Source organism: Lissotriton helveticus, chromosome 4_1, assembly GCF_964261635.1.
Source record: "Lissotriton helveticus chromosome 4_1, aLisHel1.1, whole genome shotgun sequence".
NCBI classification, from domain to species: domain Eukaryota; kingdom Metazoa; phylum Chordata; class Amphibia; order Caudata; family Salamandridae; genus Lissotriton; species Lissotriton helveticus.
The window spans coordinates 1,241,904,572-1,241,925,256 of NC_136063.1; the positions used below are offsets into that span (position 1 = coordinate 1,241,904,572).

General features: G+C 42.8%; 1 long non-coding RNA gene across 1 annotated transcript in view; it reads left to right on the top strand.

Annotated features, from left to right (window-relative positions):
- LOC144827478 (uncharacterized) overlaps positions 1 to 20,685 on the top strand; it is a 165,891-nt gene that overhangs the window by 119,434 nt on the left and 25,772 nt on the right. The window contains exon 2 of the long non-coding RNA XR_013610205.1: positions 4,938 to 5,065. This is a non-coding gene — a long non-coding RNA (uncharacterized LOC144827478). The remainder of the gene's footprint in view (positions 1 to 4,937; positions 5,066 to 20,685) is intronic.

The following is a 20,685-nucleotide window of genomic DNA, read 5'->3' on the forward strand; positions in this document are numbered from 1 at the left end:
GACTTGCAGGTAGAACGAGTTATTGAATTTGAAATAATTCTTTTTTAGGGCCAGTGTCGCCAAACTGAGAATAAACTCCGTTGGGGACTCTATGGGGGTCTTTCACTTTTTTCCAAATACTATTCTCTAACTTCAAGAGCCTCATCTTGTGGTATTTGGGTATACAATGAGGTGACATCAAAGGTCACCATCCATTGTTCTTGGTCATTGAAGTCTACTGTTTCAATTTTGTGTATAAAGTCAGTAGTGTCTCTCAAGTACGAGCGAACCCCTGTTAAAAAAGGTTTTAGGAAAACATCTATCCCTTCTTTTATATACATCTCTTTTGGGCAGACAACCAGGGCTCCTCCCTTATCTGCCTGTTTAATAACGACAGAATTGTAATTTTTCAGATCCACAAGTGCCTTCTGTTGCCCTGCTGTTATGTTTCTCTTTAGGTATTTAGATCGTTTCTCTAGTTGTGTCAATGAGGACATCACTGCTTGTTCATATGCCCCAATTGCTTTTGGGACACTGGAAACAGGGGGAATAAATGTAGATTTGTTTGCCAGCCCTGTTACTTCAAGATTCTGTTTATATTCTTTATCTGCAAAAAATGCTTTAAACTTATCTTGCGGCAAAACTGCAATGTTTCTAATTTCAACTTTGTAAAGTCCATCGCTCGATTGGGAACAAATTTTAATCCTAATTCTAATACTGAACGCTCACTCGGGGTCAGTATTTTTGTTGACAGATTAACAATCGAACTTTCTTCAAGGATTTGTAAAACTGCCTCTTTGTTCGCATCTCCCAAGGCATTTGCTTGAACCTTACTTTGTTTTTTGGCTCGCCCTTTTCTAAAAAAGAAGCCCCGCCCTGTTTCTTTTGTTGTTGTTGTCCTGTTCTAGAGTCTGAGTCAGTAGAAGAGTCAGATGATGAAGTTTCTGAAAAGGTCTTAAACCTATTCCGTGAACGACCCTGGTAATTTACCAATGCCCTTCGGGACTCCCCCGATGTGTAATAATCCTCTTTTAAATAAGGATAAGCTTACCTGATTATGAAATTTAATAGCATTATAACAGGCCTTAACGAAATGTCTGCGTTATCTAGGGTTGTTTAAGAACAACCAGTAAAGGTGCTATAGGTACAACATTTGTCTGGTGGTGAGCATAAGAGCGAACATGACTAATGTATAGGAAAATAATATGCTTGGGTTGACAAACCTGTCACTAAGACCCCATGTATGTACACCCTTAAAAGTGAGAGTTAAGAGGCTTTTATATCAAAAGTGACTGCATTGGTGGCGGCCGAAGAAATAATACATAGAAACTCCTTCGATGCAATAGGCAAGCTTGCAAATGCACAATGAGCATAGTAAACAGCTGGGATTGGTATTGTACTATTGGGACTTAAATGGTGGATTAATTAATGAGGAATGAATGTGAGTAAAGTTTAAATATATTCCACTAATTATGTCATACATAACTCAAATATATGCCGGAAATCCCCGTGATTAAATTCAAGACTACAATTCCCAGCATCCTTTGAGGCGCAAGGTACAGGATATCATAGGTACCGCTCCCGGGTGACCGGACTTAGCGGATTGCCAGCATTGAAGACGCCGAGGGTGGTGGAAGAAATGGAGACGGTCAAATTGAATAGTGCATAAAGAATAGGTGAGAACGCGTTAGATATTATCTCGAACTGCTGTAAAGTAGGTTGGTCGCACGTACAGGCAGTGACCCCAATACTAATTAGTTTTCCGGTATCTGCAGAGTTCAGTTAAGATATAGGAACGTCAGAAGTTTACAGCCGGGTCCATAACAACCGGAGAGAAAACGGGGACAGCGTCCTTGGGTAGCCAAAAGCAAATAGAATAAGAATGGTACAAGAAGATGAAAGCCGTTTACGAAATGTTTTCCAAATTGGAGACAGGTATGCCGTCGTAAAGGATTCTTATGTAATGTGAGAAATAGTAAATAGGCTTTGAAAGAGAGTATCTTTCAATCACACACACTCTCTTTCCCACAGGGCTGCCCCCAGTCCCCGGTCCCCAGTGAGACGACACATACGGAAGAACCTGGTACGAATCACTGTAAGGTACGCTCCAATGGGGTGATCGCTGATAGACCCATGTAATTGGGTGTAGATAAGATGCATATTCATTTAGATACATGTCTCTTCCAGATTAACCACGCTTTGGCCGCCACCAAGATTTCTGAAGTCACTAAACGCTTCCCATTTAAGAATCACCTATAAGGTATGATACATGTGTCACTAGGAACTGATGGAGGTTGCGAGGGAAAGGTGGAGACACCATTATTGATTAGTGTTTATTTGTTTTATAGATTGCTCCTTTATGCCCATAATAGGAAGCCCTGATGAAAGCCCGCGAAGAAATTAAATGTGGCTGGAAACGCGTCGGCATATTCTTAAATTGAATGAACTGATACAATTCTAGCAGAGTGTTTTAGAAATAGGCAATCAACTGCTCTATTGCTTCTTGGATGAATTATATTGAGCAGTATTTTCCTTGAATCAAAAAGAAACGTGAATACATATGCATAAATTAAATGCAGTGTGTTTTAATGTATGATGCAATTTTGGAGCAATTTGTGAATATATGTTTGTTCATTTGGTCTAATTAATTTTGATTTAAGTCATTTATATATGTGGTTGTATTTAATGTGTATTTGTGGTGTAATTTGTATGTCCTTCTGAGAAAGAAGAGGTTTCCTATTTTGAATAAGTAGTGAGAATGAATAAAACAAGAGGTTAAATAAATAACCCAAACCACAAAAAGAATATAGTGTGTTGTATTAATTAAAAAGTGGGAATCCAGGTACTTTTTCTGTGTATATTTTATTATTGGCCATACCTGGTTCCTGTCTTGGGCTTAACCCCTGGGTTGACTAGCCAGGTAAGGTAAGGCAGCTTCCTTTGAACATCAAGGTGAGAATTATAAGCTGGTGACCCATTTGTTGGCACTAATAGCTGGCAACTATGACAGACACTATTTTTTGTAATTATTGTGTATTCCTGTATGACTTGTGCAAATACATATACTGAGGCTTGTATGTTCACTTCCTTTTCCCTTACAGACATCTTCTGTCATAGGATGCTCAAAAAGGAAGGACAATACACACCACGAGATAGGTGACTGTGGTTGCATCGTTTCCAACCATTTTTATATGACTTTGAAATTTATTTTCTCACATTGTTTTGCTTTTGACTTCTTGCAGTAGCATATCTTAGGTGGGTCCTGATGAAAGCACGGCTAGACCTTATAACCAAGCGTGCTGAAACATGTTGACCACGATAATACCCTAGATAGTTATTTGTTGACACTATCTTTGCACTGTTTTTAGTTTGAACTATGAGATACATCACTAAAGATTAGGTGTCTCATATCAATTTTAACCTCACTTTTTCACCTAAGCACTGCACGTTATCCCATACATGTCAATCACTCTCATCGGGTAAGACTATCTGTGTGTACTTGATCAAAACATCCTCGGGCCCCCTATCCTTCTGATACGGTTGTAGCCCTCAGAACCACCAGTGTGGTTAAAAGGAGGAGACCCAGATGATGAAGCATGTCACCAAGTTTGGTGAGTGATGGGAATCCGAAATTTTCTTTAAGATTTTTTCCTATTTTGCGTGACATCGTTCTTAGTGTGTTAGTGCCCAGTTGTATGCAGGTTACATAATAATGATTTAGACCCGTGGATATTTTTTGTGTGTTTCTATATCTGATACTGACCCATTCAAAAGAGCAGTGTTTATTTCACTTAAAGATAATGCAGGACTTTTTACATAGTACAATCTTCTTACTAACTTCCACATTGCAGAGTGATGTACTGCTAACATTCTCAAATGATGAAAAACACTTTGACACACTTTTCTAGAAAGACAAACCAGAGAATGACCTTGCAAGCCAGTATTTTTTCTCACTTTACATGGATCTAATCCTTGCAACATCTTAATCTGTTGTTTAATACTTATTTTAATAGACTGTCATAAGAAATTTCGTAAAACATCAATAGACTCCTCTCGTATACCTCAAATACTACCACAATCCCATGTATATACTGGAGCTTGTGAACGTCTCCCTTGAACTTCTTCAACTATCACTTCTTCCACATTTCTAGGAACCATCTTTTCTTTTTCAATTAAACAACCGTTCTTCACTTCATAAACATGATCACTGGTATCAACTGCGTGAACTATTGTATTGTTTTAAAAATAGCTCTCTTTATTAAAAAAGGTTCTGAACTAGAAATATGCTTCCATTCACCCAAATTGTTTTTGCAAAAGTTAGTTCTGTTAATTAGTCTTTTCCTTTTCCTTTTGTCCTTCATAGAATGCATTGGTTTATCCAATGTTTGCATTCTTTTCAAAACTAATAAAAACAATCTTCTTTTCAATTCAAAAGCCTTTTCGACTATACTTCCAATCTCTTGTTTCTTTTTATAAAATTAAGTCTTTTTTATATTTCTTGCAATCTATCAATACATTTTTTAGTTCTCTATATTTATTCATACGTTTCCTAATATTGTGATATTTTTTCATCCTTCTTTCAACACAGATTGTTTTCTCAGAATGTGATTTTCCATTAATGTGTCCTTTTTGCATTTCACTCTTCTTTGTTTTACAACTATCCTTTCTATTTTCTGCATTTTCAAAATTCATTCCAGTCCTTAAAAGTCCTTTAACAAATTCTTGTGTTCTCTTACCTTAAGACTTTTTCTTTATTGCCACACGTTGTTGTTCATCTAATTCGTGGTTTTGTCTCTTCTTCAAATAGTACTGTTTTCTTTGTTCTTTTTTCTTTTGCACTTTTTTTGTCATGGTGAATCTTTCTTAATAATAAAGGATAATATCTAAAAAAATAATTTTAAAAATAATTTAATATTATTAAAATAATTATATACAAATATTCTTATCTATTAATAAAGAGGTGCAGAAAGAAGCAAGTGAAGTGCAGAAAGAGGCAACAGAGGTGCAGAAAGAAGCAACAGAGTTACAGAAGGAGACAAGAGAACTGCAGAAAGAGGCAAGAGAGTTGCAGAAACAGGCACAAGAGGTAAAGAAAGAGGGTAATTGCATGAGTGCAGACATAGACGTTGAGTGCACAGATAAGTGTATAACACTCGTTCAGGATTGCATGTCACTTGACAACATGGAAAAGATCAAATGGCTAGCATACGTTAAAGCATTTTTTGTTGACTTAGGCCTTGAGAGATTCTTTACTAACCCAACAACTATAACTGAGATGTCGAGAAAAGATCTAAAAAAGGCCTGCTTAACGCATTTAGGTCGGCTGCGTCTTGTAAATGAAATAGGGAAAACCTCTGTGCAGCATCTTCTTTCAGTTTAGACCACTTTTAGTATTCAATCATATTTAACCTACAACTTGAATCAGTATGAAAAAATGTTGTTGACTCGCTTTAGGTTTAATATGTTTCACCGATTAATCTCCTTCCCTGAACAGAATGACTGGTCCATGAATTTAACTGTTTGCCCGTGTGATACCATCTCTGCACAATCCTCGATACATGTATTGTTTTTTTGGAAATGTTATATTACACCGCATAGGCGATGAATTGTTTCTCTTTTGAGAGTACTGGGTATACGAGGTTGCCGACCAGCATTTCTGGTGCTCCAGTTCTTGGAAAATGAACTATATGCCAACACTATAGCCTGTTTTCTTAAATTCTGTGTTAAGCATCGTCCTAATCTCTGTTAATTATTTGTACATAGATATTTTTTAAACCGAATGATTGCCATGATTCACCTACAATTGAATTAACTGATGAATCTGTAAACATATTGGGTACTCTGTATTTTAAATGGTCAAATAATTGATGAAACCGCAAATGTATTATATATCCTGTATGATTTTATACTTTGTAAAGATATTGTTTCTATATGCACTTTTATGGTTTTTCTACAAATTATGGAGACCGAATAAAGATGAAAATACCACCTGAATGCATACATGAGTGTGTAGATACACACCGCATGATTAAATGACTGCAGGGAAAGTACATAACTAGTGCTTGGGTGGTTGCATGACTACAGAGGTAATATGTGGTGGATTGCTGGAGTACATAGCACAAGAGTTGGCCCCAGGACATATAAAGCAGCACACTATTACAGGGAACAGAGGTGCATCCACAGGCAAGAGATGTGCAGAAGCAGGTAAAGGGGGTACAGAAAGAGGCAAGAAGGGTGCAGAAATGTGCAAGAGATGTGCAGAAAGAAGAAGAGCAGTGCAAAAGAACCAACAGAGGTGCAGGTGAGGTACACAAGGAGGCAAGAGAACTGCAGAAAGAGGCAAGAGAGTTGCAGAAACAGGCAAAAGGGGTACAGGAAGAGGGAACACATGGTCAGAGTGAGGCAAGAGAGGTGCAGAAAGAGGCAAGAGGGGTACAGAAAAAGAGAAGTGAAGTGCAGAACAAAGCAAAAGAGGTGCAGAAAGAACCAACAGATGTGGAAAAATAGGCAAGCGGAGTACAGAAAGGGGTAGCAGAGGTTTAGAATGAGGCAAAAAGGTTACAGAAAGAGGCAGGAAGGATGCAGAAAGAGGAACAGAACTGCCGAAAGAAGCAACAGAGGTGGAGAAAGAGGCACGGAGGGTGCAGAAACAGACAAGACAGGTGGAGAAAAAAGGAACAGAGGTACAGTAAGAGGCAAGAGTGGTGCAGAAAGAGGGAAGAGAGGTATAGAAAGAGGCAAGAGTGTTCCACAAAGAGGTAACAGGGGTGCAGAAACAGGCAAAAGGGGCACAGAAAGGAGCAAGTGAAGTGCAGAAAGAGGCAAGAGAGGTACTCAAAGAGGCAAAAGAGTTACAGAAAGAGGCAAGTGAAGCGCAGAAGGAGACAAAAGAACTGCAGAAATAGGCAATAGGGGTGCAGTAAGAGGCAAGTGAGTTGCAGAAAGTACATGAGATTTGCAGAATGAGGCAAGAGAAGTGCAGAAAAAGAAAGAAACGTGCACAAACAAGCAACAGAAATGCAGCAAGAGAGGCGTAGAGGGAAGCATGAGTGGCTTGCACACCATTAGTACCCCTTTAATACCCACATTTAGCAATAACTAACAGGTGAGCATTCTAGGTTTGCAAAGGGCCTTCCGCCACACTGTAACACTTGTCACTGCATTTTTGTTCACGTTTGAGCTAGAAAGAATACATTTTTAGTTCAAATCTGCAGTGAGTGGATGATTTTATAAGTTCATGAGTACCGCCTGGGTGATTACTGAACTACTAAGATGCTGCCTGAATGATTTGAGGAGTGCAAAGGTAGTGACTGGGTAATTTTAAAAGTACATGAGTACTGGCATAATGAATGCATAAGTACAAGTAAAGTGTGCATGTGATTGAAAGAGTACAAAGGGGTTTAAAGGACTACATGGGTCACACCTCGGTGATTGCATGACTGCAGGGATAATGTCTGGGGATTTACATGACTACATACCAAGTGATTTAGTGATTTTATAAGTGCATGTGTACTTCTTGGCTAATTACAGAACTACTGAGGTACAATCTACCCAAACACAAATAAGGAATTCTTCACATATCTTTAGTAAAAGTCTCACCATATTACTACAAGCAGACATAAATATATCTATATCATAACGCAATCCAAACCTTAAAATTTCAAACAACAAACTTACAATTTCATACAAACATCTAAAATTATGTGGCATCTTTCAACTATACCTTTCTACAGACTAGAAAAAAATAAACCTAATTAATAACACCTTATGTGAGCATCTTAAGCATGGGCGGATTTCACGGATCCACGATCCGCGGATTTTGCGGATTTGCGTATTGTTGATCCGCAAAATCCGCGGATCTGCGGATTTTTTTTTTTTTGCGGATTGCGCTCGTGAAAGTCAAGGATGCAAAGGCCTCTATCCAGCATCACAGCTGATTTTCGACGGTAGATTTGGGAAGAAAGCACACCTGCCCAGCCTCAACAATGCTCACGATTGTTTTTGGGCTGATGAATGCGTCACTGAATTTGAGCTTCAACTAGGGCACATGCTTTATTGATATCTGTAAGTGCTTCCTGTTGAGTTTTAATTTTTGTGACAGGACCATTGTGCCGGAATGAACCCTGCCCTTCATATCCCTTGAGTGAGCTGTCCATCATCCTGTAACTATTTTAGGATGGCACCGGCAAGCTGCCAGCGCCATCCTAAAATAGTTACTAAGTTAGCTTCAACAGGAAGCACTAATAGATAAAATAAAGCAGGTGCTCGAGCACCAGCTTTATTTTATCTATTTGTGCTTCCTGTTGAAGCTAACTTAGTAACTATTTTAGGATGGCGCTGGCAGTTTGCCGGCGCCATCCTAAAATAGTTACAACAACTTCAAGCTTGAAGGCTTGAACTTTTGCCCCCCGGATCCGCCACTCGCGGATTTGCGGATTTTTGATAAATTCGCAGGAGTTCGCGGATCGCGAATTTACCGAAAATCCGCAAAATCTGCGAGCGGAACGGATTTTCCGCCCATGCTTAGAGCATCTTTCAAACCACACTTTTGTGCTACATCTTCACCATGCTATAAAAAATTATGCAGCATCATTCAACTATACCTTTCTACAGATTAAAAAAAAGAAGCCTTATTAATAACACCTTATATGAGCATCTTTTAAACCACAATTTTGTGCTGAATTTTCACCTTTCTATCTAAAAGTATGCTGCATCATTCAACCATACCTTTGTACAAACTAGAAAAAAGAAGCCTAAGTAATGACACCTTATATGAGCATTTTTCAAAGCACAGTATAGTGCTGCATCTTCACCATTCTATCTAAAATTATGCAGTATCATTCAACTATACCTTTCTACAGACTAGAAAAAAGAAGCCTAATTAGGAACACCTTATATGAGCATCTTTGAATCCACACTTTTGTGCTTTATCTTCACTTCTCTATCTAAAATAATGTGGCATCATTCAACTATACCTTTGTACAGACTAGAAAAAAAGCCTAATTAACGAACCCCTTATATGAGAATCTTTGAAACCACACTTTTGTGCTGCATCTTCACCATTCTATCTAAAATTATGCGGCATCATTCAACTATAGCTTTCTACAGATTAGAAAAAAGAAGCCTAATTAATAACACCTCATATGAGCATCTTTGAAACCACACTTTTGTGCTGCATGTTCACGATTCTACTAGTACTCACACTCTTGATCCTACCACATAGAAAGCAACAACAGCTCTTTGTTACACATCATGCACCTTAAAATCTATAAGACATATGAAAATACATATACAAGAAGAAACATACTGGAGACCGAAGTCCATGCACATCTTAAAACTTGACTGACTCCACCTCCAAATTTAAACCAATAACTAAAATTATGCGGTATACAACAAATATACATATGCAGACAGTAAAACAAACTACTATAATCAATATTCCAACTTGAAAAATACACATTTTACTATACAGAATCTTTTTTAAACAACATTTAAGTACAATAAAACAAACTACAATACACATCCCTACCTTTAATAACATATTTCAAACAACACAGTTAATTAATAATTTTAAAACTTTACAAATAAACCTCACACATGTATAACTCACCTTCCAAACAGATTTGTTGAATTTAAAATATCACAAACTCTTAAAGGATTTTCTTTTGCACACAATCAATATAATGCACCAGGCTCAGCAAGGTAAAACCAGTAACAGCAAAGTTTCCCTCTCTTTCCCCACACAAATACATGTAAGTAACAAATCACTTTGCTTCCTAGAATATTTCAAATTGTTAAAAACATTTTTATTGGTTACACATATTAACCCTTAGCAACTGACTTCTAAAAGTGCCTAAATTGTTTCTACATTTTTTGGAGAAGTTGTGACTCCACCGTGCACCACTGCGATAGAGCTGCAAACTCATACAGGAGTTCAAAAATATATTACAAATACATTTACCACTATCTTTTAATAACATACCACTTCTAAAGATAGTACTAACTTGGGAAATGTCACTGTAATAACATATTACTTATATATAAATTACAAATTCACATTTTAAGTCCACAGTTAAGTTTCAACCCTACCCCCATTTTGCTTAATGCCAGTTTTCATATTAACAGTTCATGGAACACTCAACTTAACTGACAGGTCACAAGTTCACCATATTTTCAAATTCACCAACCAATGTTTGCAAATGCAAACAGCAGGTATGGTTGACTTTGCAAAATATGACCTCATCCTTTCTATTGTACCTTTCAAATATGTTTTACTAACCAATAAGAAACATGTTTTTTTTTAAAATGCACCCTATTTTTTTATGTACAATGTTCTTAAACAGCCAATTATTTCTCTACTTTTTTAAAAACAGCATCTTGTCCACCATTTTACATACCTTTCATTCTACCAACTGACTATCTCAGCTACAGACATCCCTTCAAGATGCTTACAGTGTGGATTGTTGGACACAGTTATTCTTTCTGGTGCAAAAGTTATGCTGAATGCAGAGGTATTGACAAACACCTTGCTTCACAAAATGTGAATTTTAAATGGATTGCACAGAGAGGATTAAAGTGGCACCAATTGATGCCTTTGGTTAAAACCTTTTTGCATCTCCAACCCCTTGACCTCATGATTGTGCACTGCTGTGGCAATGACCTAGGCACATTGAGTAGGGTAGGTCTGGAAATGCTAAATGCACAATTGATGTTGCTTTTACCTCAAACTGTCTTTGTATATGCCAAAGACAGAAATGGAAGTGGTCAAATCAATTCTGTCCACAGATTGAGAAAGCTAGAAAGAATGTCAATAATGCTGTTTCTGCTTACCTCAGACACCATAGGATGGGCTCCATATATAACAACAATCTACGGCTTGATATGGATGGCAATTTCAGAATTGATGGAGTTTACTTCACAGATCAGGGAAAGAGTGTCTTTCTCAACAATCTAAAGCTTTTCGCCAGCACTTACAGGTAGCTACAACAAACTTAGAATGAAAACAAGGGCTCTTTTTAGAGCCACCCTATCAACTAATACTGATTTTTTTTTTTTTACACATACAATTTTTTAAAATGTTGTTTTGGATTCGCGCACCTAGCACTAATTCACAAAACAAAAGCACAAACTCAATGCACTACAACACAACACACTTTTCAACTTTAACTATTATTTTGTAATTTTATATATTTTTACCAACTCTATCAATTGTCATCTTGTCATTAACTTCAATCACAGTACCTTTTTAAAAAAACTTCACGAATACAACACTACCTTCTACATTATATAACACTTAATTATTTATTTAAGGTTGACTCATGAATTCATTGCGAGTACACGGGGGCTGCGCTGAGAGCCTGCTGGAGTCATGACTCCAAACTCGAAACAAAAGAAAACGATACCCTTTAATTATTTGGTATTCACCCCGGGGACCCCATCCCAGAAGAAGGACTGCTTGGCCCCCCTCCTCTTGCCATTATTGGCCCAGTGACCACATCCCCAAGGTCTAGCCTCTTCTTTTAAAAAAGTAATTAGAGGAGGGGGTCAGCATGCCCCCTCCCGAGCCGCTTCTGGCCTCAGGGCTGGCCTTTACTGTTGGGGACCACGAAGGGAGCCCCAATGCCCCCACAGACCCACTGGTTCCCCGCCTCCTGCGGGAGCCGGCATTGCTTTTGAGCAAAGGGAGCTGCTGACATGCAGCTTCCCTTGCTCAAAAGCAATTCTGCTTTGCTTCATTGAGGCGAGTGCTTGTTTCCTGCTCTTGCTTCAATGAAGCAAAGCAAGTTTGCTATGACAGGGCGGGAGTCATGCTCATGCCCTGCCATAGCAACAATGTCCCGGGGTAAGAACCCCGGGATAAGGCTGGAGCCGGCCTGGGGGTGGTGATCTCCAGGGCCATCATAGGCGCCATGAGAGAGGCTGCGTGGATTCCCTCCATAAATTTGCTTAGCCCCTTGGGGAGGTGGTGGGCCCTGGGTCTTGGGGGGGCAAGCGAGGCCCCATGAGAGAGGCCGCGTGGATCCCCTCCATAAATTTGCTTAGCCCCTGGGAGGTGGTGGTCACCAGGGCTCCGGACCGCATGCCCCCTGCATTCAAATAACTAAGCCCCGGGGAGGTGACGGTCCCTGGGGGCCTCCGCAAATGTATTTGGCATTGCCCCCAGCACCTGGCCCACCTAGGGGCTTATAAAAAACGAACCTCCCATGCTTCATTTTCTTTTTATTTTCTCGTCCGGATTCGCACACCAATCGCGACTTCAAATTTTTTTTTTTTTATGATTTTTTCTAGATAGATAGATAGATAGAGAGATAGATAGATATAGATATGTAGATATATGTAAATGTTCATAAAATGGGTTTAGGTCAATGAATAGTTGTAATCTAGAAGTAGGTCTTGGGTATGATCAGAGTCAATCAATCAATCAATTACAGCATTTATATAGCGCACTACTCACCCAAAAGGGTCTCAAGGCGCTGGGGAGGGGGGGTCCGCTACTGCTCGAACAGCCAGGTCTTGAGTTGCTTCCTGAAGGCGAGGTGGTCCTGGGTCAGGCGGAGGCGGGTCGGGAGGGAGTTCCATGTCTTGGCGGCGAGGTAGGAGAAGGACCGACCTCCTGTGGTGGCTCTTCGGATGCGGGGGACGGCGGCGAGGGCGTGGCTGGTCGATCGAAGCTGGCGTTTGGGAGCGTAGAAGTTGAGGCAGCTGTTGAGGTATCCCGGGCCTTGGTTGTGTAGGGCTTTGTGTGCATGGGTGAGGAGTCGGAAGGTGATTCTCTTGTTGACCGGGAGCCAGTGCAGGTCTCTCAGGTGTCCGGAGATGTGGCTGCGATGGGGGATGTCCAGGATGAGACGTGCTGAGGCGTTCTGGATCCGCTGAAGTCTCTTCTGGAGCTTGGCGGTGGTTCCGGCATAGAGGGAGTTGCCGTAGTCCAGACGGCTGGTGACGAGGGCCTGGGTGACCGTCTTCCTGGTCTCGGTGGGGATCCACCGGAAGATCTTACGTAGCATGCGCAGGATGTTGAAGCACGACGAGGAGACGGCGTTGACTTGTCTGGTCATGGAGAGGGAGGAGTCCAGGATGAAGCCCAGGTTGTGTGCGTGGTCTGTCGGTTTGGGTGCGCTGCCTAGGGCGGGGGGCCACCAGGAGTCGTCCCAGGCGGAGGGTAAGGATCCCAGGATGAGGACTTCCGTTTTGTCTGAGTTCAGTTTCAGGCGGCTGTTCTTCATCCATTCGGCTACCTCTTTCATCCCTTCGTGTAGGTTGTCTTTGGCGGTGGCGGGGTCGTTGGTGAGGGAGAGGATCAGCTGGGTGTCGTCGGCGTAGGAGATGATGTTGAGGTTGTGCTGGCGTGCGATGTCTGCGAGGGGGCCCATGTAGACGTTGAAGAGGGTTGGACTGAGCGAGGAGCCTTGAGGGACGCCGCAGACGACTTCGGTGGCTTCCGATCTGAACGGAGGGAGGCGGACTCTCTGTGTTCTTCCGGCGAGGAAGGAGATGATCCACTCCAGTGCCTTCTCCTGGACTCCGACGTTGCTGAGGCGCTGTACTAGGGTACAGTGGCAGACAGTGTCGAAGGCCGCGGAGAGGTCTAGGAGGATGAGGGCCGCTGTTTCTCCGTTGTCGAGCAGGGCACGGATGTCATCGGTGGCTGCGATCAGGGCGGTCTCGGTGCTGTGGTTAGCCCGGAAGCCAAACTGCGAGGGGTCGAGGGATCCGTTCGTCTCGAGGAAGGCGGCCAGCTGCTTGTTGACGGTCTTCTCGATGACTTTTGCAGGGAACGGGAGCAGCGAGATTGGGCGGTAGTTCTTGAGGTCGGTGGGGTCGGCTGATGGCTTCTTGAGTAGGGCGCTGAGTTCGGCGTGCTTCCAGCTCTCCGGGAAGGTAGCGGTGTCGAGGGAGGCGTTGATGATGTCCCGCAGGTGGGGTGCGATGACAGCGTCGGCCTTGTTGAAGACGTGGTGAGGGCAGGGGTCGGTCGGAGATCCGGAGTGGATGGAGTTCATCGTGCGGATGGTGTCTTCGGTGTTGATCGGAGTCCAGGCGCGGAGGGTGGTGGTGGGGGGCGGTGGTTCAGTCGTGGCGCGCGTTGGTTGAGTGCTGAAGCTGTTGTGTATGTCCGTGATCTTGTTGTGGAAGTAGGAGGCGAGGGAGTTGCAGAGGTCTTGCGAAGGGGTGATGTCGTTGTTTCCGGCGTTGGGGTTGGAGAGCTCTTTGACGATGTTGAAGAGTTCCTTGCTGTTGTGTGCGTTGTTGTCCAGTCGTTCCTTGAATGCGGTTTTCTTGGTGGCGCGGATGAGTTGGTGGTGCTTTCGGGTGGCGAGCTTGAGGGCAGCCATGTTGTCCGGAGTTGGGTCTCTGCGCCAGGTTCTCTCGAGGGCTCGGCAGTTCTTCTTGGAGCTCTTGAGTTCGTCGGTGAACCATGGGGCTTTCTTGCTGCCGGGTCTGCTAGGTGGGGTCCTCAGGGGGGCGAGGTCGTCAGCGCAGTCGCTGATCCACTTCGTGAGGTTGGTGGCCGCTTGGCTGGGGTTAGTTGCTCTGGTGGGTGGGTTCTTGCTCAGGGACGTCGCGAGCTGGTCGGCTGTGATCTTGTTCCAGCTTCTGCGTGCAACCTGTTGTTGGTGGTGGTGGATCGTGGTCCTTCTGAAGCTGAAGTGGACGCAGCTGTGGTCCGTCCAGTGGAGTCCGGTGGTGTGGCTGAAGGCGATGTCCTTGCTGGATGAGTTGGGTGTGTGGCTAAGATTAAACTAGAGTTGAGCATAGGCAATGTATTAAGTTAAGGATTGAGAATGTGCAGTGGTAGTTTGTAGCATGGGAAATATCTATAGATACTGATAGGTTTAGCAGTAGGCTTAGGTGAAATTAAAATATGCTGATATAAATGACACAGCTTCATGAATAGTGCATAATAGATATTACGTTAAATTTCCCAAATTTGACCATTCTTCCACTTTGCGTAATTACGCATCATTCACAGTAAAAACATATTGTGAATGCGCTACTCACTGCAACAATATACCGCCAACGCACGAGAACAATATAACACAGGCAGCTGTTGAACATGGTGCTTTTGATTTTGTGCTCTATTTTTCATTGGGAAAGGATTCTTGTGTGTCTTGTGTGAATTTTTTACTCAAGGATGCATTTTGCTCTAAAATATGATGTTAAAAGATGAGAAATCTACTAAGGGTTTGGGTCATGTTATGTTATGTTATGTTATGTTATTTATTCTTTTATATAGCGCAACGGTTACTCAAAAAGAGTGTCCCGGCGCTTTAGGTAAAGGGGGCTGCTTCGCAATAACATAACACAGTAAAAAGAGAGTACAGAACAGACGCATAAAAACAAGGGCTACTAAAAATACCTACTGGGTGAACAACCAAGTTTTAAGACCTCTCCTGAAGTCAAGAAGACTCGAAGCCCCCCTAAGCGGAAGCGGAAGCGAGTTCCACATCTGTGGGGCCAGAAGGCCGAAAGAACGGCCACCCAGGCGCGCTCTCTTCACTCGTGGCACAACCGCCAAGAGTAAGGATTCAGACCTCAAAGAGCGGGCCGGATGGTAAAAGGCCAGTCTCTTTTGGAGGTACTTTGCTCCCACCGCATGGAGAGCCTTATAGGCCAAAGTCATAGCCTTAAAGGCGATCCGTTTGCGGATGGGCAACCAATGCAGCGTCCGCAATAGACCCGCAGCACCGACACGTCTATTTAGACCATAAATGGCCCTGGCCGCCGCATTCTGCGCGACTTGAAGCCGCTGCAGCAAGTACTCTGGAAGGCCCAGGTACAGAATGTTGGCATAATCCAACCTGGAGCCTATCAGAGCCTGCACCGTCACCTTCCTGTGTTCCTCCGACAAAAGAGGCAAGAACCTCCGCAGCATCTTTAATAGACCGAAACAGGTACCGGTCACCCCAAGGATCTGGGCTTTCATCGTCAGCCCCTTGTCCATCTTGACCCCCAAGTTCTTAGCCATAGGGGAGGAACAAGACGGAGGAAACATATCGACGGGCCACCAGGCCTGCCAGGCCGGCTCCGAGTCACACCCGAAGAAGAGTACCTCAGACTTATCGGAATTGCACTTGAGGCTGTTCTGTTGGAACCATGCGAACACAGCCCCAAGGCAATCCCGGATACTCTCCCCGTCAAAGTCTGCCCCTCTCTTACAAGAGAAGAGGAGCTGGGTGTCGTCGGCATACGATACGATCCGGGCACCGAACGACTCCGCCACCGCCGCCAGAGGGGTCATAAAGATGTTAAAGAGGGTCGGGCTCAAAATAGAGCCCTGAGGAACCCCGACTCCCAAAGGCGGCATCACGGCGGTGTCAGACGGTGTCCAGACCGTTTGCCGGCGGCCGGCTAGAAAGGAAGCAAACCAGTTGTACAGTATTGGCGCTAGAACAGTGCGTAACGTGAATATTGATAAATGAGAGGTCCAGAGAGTAGAACGGTGCTAACAGTAGAGAGGAAACCCTAAAGCCCCTCAAAAGCGGCCTGGTGGGGAACACCAGAACGCCACATAAAATTATAGCAGGTACTGTGCACACGTACTGTGTAAAACAACTTAAGTAAGTATAAATAGTCAATAAATCCAACAGAAAAGAGACACCAATAATTTGTTTTGAGAACAATATATTTTCACTTCATATACGTCTTCTTTTTCTTTTTGCATGTAAATCTTAACACCAGCCGTTACGGACCGTACGTACCCGTACACTGACCATTGTCAGTTGTACCCGACTACACGATATTTTTCTACTTGTTCGAGTCACTTTCCTTGAGTTCGTAGTCCCCGACAAAATACCTGGGACCACGTCATTTATCCTCTCTTCAGCGCCCAGTCACTCAAGCGCCCTTTGCAGCCCAGTCACTCAAGCGCCCTTTGTAGCCCTGATGAGTCACGGACATTGTTCTAGTGACGAAACACGTGTCGGCTGGCGTTAAGATTTACATGCAAAAAGAAAAAGAAGACGTATATGAAGTGAAAATATATTGTTCTGAAAACAAAACATTGGTGTCTCTTTTCTGTTGGATTTATTGACTATTTATACTTACTTAAGTTGTTTTACACAGTACGTGTGCACAGTACCTGCTATAATGATGTTAAAAGATGCATTCGCATTTTGAGTAATTTTCATGAAATTTTGCTCAAATGTCATGGTATTATACAATAAAAAATTAGGCAAACTGTTGACAGGTGGAAGCAGTGTTAATAATTCAGAACAAGGTTAAACAATGAAATTTTGTCAATTAACAATGGTAAAAATCTAGTAGTGTCTCCTACTAGAAAGGAATTGACATTGGACTCACTAATAAAGAAAGATGGTGGTCCTCAATAATGCAAATGCCCCTACTCTGTCTCCCTCAGGAATTAACTCACTCAGAATCAACTACCCACCTAATTTATTCAAAAAAGGAACAAACACAAAGTATTGTAAGGGGCAGCCCTGAAACTCTCATATCTGACTCCTATTTTTGGTTCTCAAAAGGTGTCAGGATTGGCCAAATCGGAGTACAAGGAAAGTCTAAATATTGGCATTCAGTGTACAAGAAGCACAGGTACCTCTTCCCAGGCTTTGTTGTGCAATTTCCCTAAAGCTGGTCTCATTTTGGCTGGAACTTATTCATTCCCCGCAACCGCGTATTTCTAAGATGGCCACTAGGGATTGATTGGCAGGTTGCGGGCCTAGTGTTCCAGCCATTTGCACTTCACAGCTGTATTTGCCCTCATGCTCGATGAACATTATGCACTTCAATTGAAGTCTTTGTGGTGAGGCAGCGCTTTCCGAGTTTGCGCTTGCCTCAGGTTTTACAGAACTCCGTTCGGGCAAACTGAATATTCTGAATTCATCTCCGAAGTTCCTGTTAGCAACTGCATACAGTCAGAATGGTTTCCTGAGTCTTTCTAGCCAGTCTGTTGTGTCATGAAGTCCTCCTACTGTCATATTTGTGAGTACTGCACAGGGAAGAACAAGCATCCAGCACAGGATTCGAGAAAAGAAAGGAATCAACCTAAGAAGGAGTCCGGCAGAGGAGACCGCTAGGTGCCGAGCGGGTGTTTGGCGTTGAGGGCGGTGTGCCATTGTCGCCACCACCCCCCTCCTGAGACCCATGAAGTGTGGATCTTTTAAATAACAAACCACAGGTTTCGCATAATTTGTGTGAACCACCACTTTTTTTGTTTGTTTTTTTGCACACCCTTTTACAGTTTATTTTTAACTTTCACGTCCTCTGGCAAGGGTGGGCCTTAGCGCGTCCATACCACCGAGGTACACGATTACATGGTCCTGACGAAAGCCCTGTAAAACCATTACACATAAGGGCAGAAACATGTTGACCCCACTCTAAAGGGGAAAACACCCAACACAATAGTTGGTAAATTTCCCGACACATTGTTTTTATCCTAAGCCCAGCTAACCACGGAATAAAGTTTTTTGCGTGGTATAGTCTGCTGGCATTTTTAAACTCACAATTTTTTTGCACATTACTGTCACAAAACCAGCTCCGCAGTAATCTGGCGTTGCAGCACACCAGGGAGGCATTCGGCTTCTCCTGGTGGGCCCGATGATGAAGCATGTCACCACCCAGGGTGGTGAGTGAGGGCTTCCCAAAAATCCCTAAGTGACTCCTTCTTAGGTTGATTCCTTTCTTTTCTCTAATCCTGTGCTGGATGCTTGTTCTTCCCTGTGCAGACACTCTTCTGTTGTTTATGAATAGAACCTGGGGGACTGAGAGTGTCTCTTCCCTCTCTCTCTTGTTGTTGGTATTATTATATTTGTGAGTACTACAGCAGATTAGAAACCGGAACGGTCTCTGAACCTAGTGAAAGAAGACCTTTCAAGTAAGTCTTGTGCTTCCCATCTCAGAGTCGGCAGGTGGCCCTTTCTTCAAAGTAGAAGCTGCAAGGAAGTCTAGTCTCATCATATTCTCCTGTGCAGTGCTTCTACTTGGAGCAGCAATATCTACTCAGAGCAGCAGCTTGAGGGTTATTTCCAGAGCTAGTTCAGAGAGCAGCAGTAGAGATGTAGTTAAGCACTATTCTGTGAACTGCAGCTAGCGACTTAAAATTGCATTTGAGCAAACTAGATTTCCTGGAGCTTTTACGCTACAGTCAAGAGACAATTTGGTCACCAGTATTTGAGATTACCTTGTTTTGGAGCGAATCCTCTATTCTTCTCATCCCAATCCCCGTTCCCCCACTTTGCTGCAAGTGAGCAATTAAAGTTAGCTGGTAGTGGAGTTGGGGATTGAGGAGTCTGCTCCTGTGGAAAACTAGAGTTCAGGTATTGGCTACTTGACAAAAGGAGCCATTAAGACTAATGTGATCTTACACATGAGATGCACAGCAAAATGGCGGAATGCGTTTGACTCCCTCAAAGCAGTCAACGCCACACAGAACATCTTCTATGGTCTTAAACTAACAATATCACCTTCCCCCTTACTCAAAGTGAAAGGCACCATCTTTGTTTATAAAAATGACTATATCCTTATTCAAGAACCGGACAATGACCTACAAGCGTTTGACTCACTTTTTAGCAACCTGAAAAGGCTAGTAGCACCCCCAACGAAACCTCCTAGTTAGCCTTCTCATACTCTGACTCATAAACATTATCTTACACCTAATAACACTGCCCACAGACCTACACCGAATGGCATTAGTAGCCCTGCAGTCTATACAGCTTCACAGATACTCCAACTAGACTTTTCTACAAAGAGCCCTCTCAGCCCGAGGAGCAACTTCTCAACGAGACGAAGCTTGTAAGTGCCCAAGAAATATCCCCCAGACAAGGTGCATGTGACAGAAACCCCATTGAGGTCCACACAACCTTTCCTAAAGTCTTACTGAGTGAACAATCTAATTAACAGGGAGACCACGACCTTAGACACACCCATAGTTATAGAGAAGGAAAGGTGACTCTCCCACATAGAGAAACAAAGAAACCAACCGGGATACCCACAATCAGGAGAGCCCATGGAACAACAAGACAACATGTAACAACAAGAAAACACCAGTCATGAAACATGTTGAACTTGAATCAGCCAACAGTCTCTATGCCTCATTATCACGAACCATAGGGGTTTCTCACAACATGACTAAAAGCACAGCCCTGTGGATCCTTTCGAGCCCAGTTCATATCGAATTGGACTCAGAAGAACGGCCTTACAGCACCACACCCAATTTAGCTGTGACGAAAAGCTGACATACAGCAATACCATGCCGCTAAGAGGAAGGCAGAGCTCACCCAAATCTCAGAAAGAGACCTATCCTTCACATAGGCAATCACAAGACTGTCCCTCTAACAACCTCTGCACCATCCTGATACCAATGAAAAAGACGAATCCTAGCAGACCTCACAGGACAGCCTTAACCGAAAAGGCTGTCCACAAGACCTGCAAGCACAACACTGGGAAGAATACCACAAAAGCACAGACTGGTCACAAATGTCTGCATACATTTACACAAAAGGAAAATGTAAGTTGTCAGTGTGCAACACACAAACATTCCAGAATTCAAATTAATGACAACTTACAACTACTCAAGGAAGCCATAGAGTGGGTCAAGAAGAAAGTCATCACACTTCTATTTGCCCTAGAGAAGATGTACAAGTCCACTGGCTCACCATCTAGCAGAAAACATATCGACAACAGAAGACTCACAACTCCCTGAGACAACAAGCTTCACCGGCTGAGAAGAACAAACAATCATCTCTC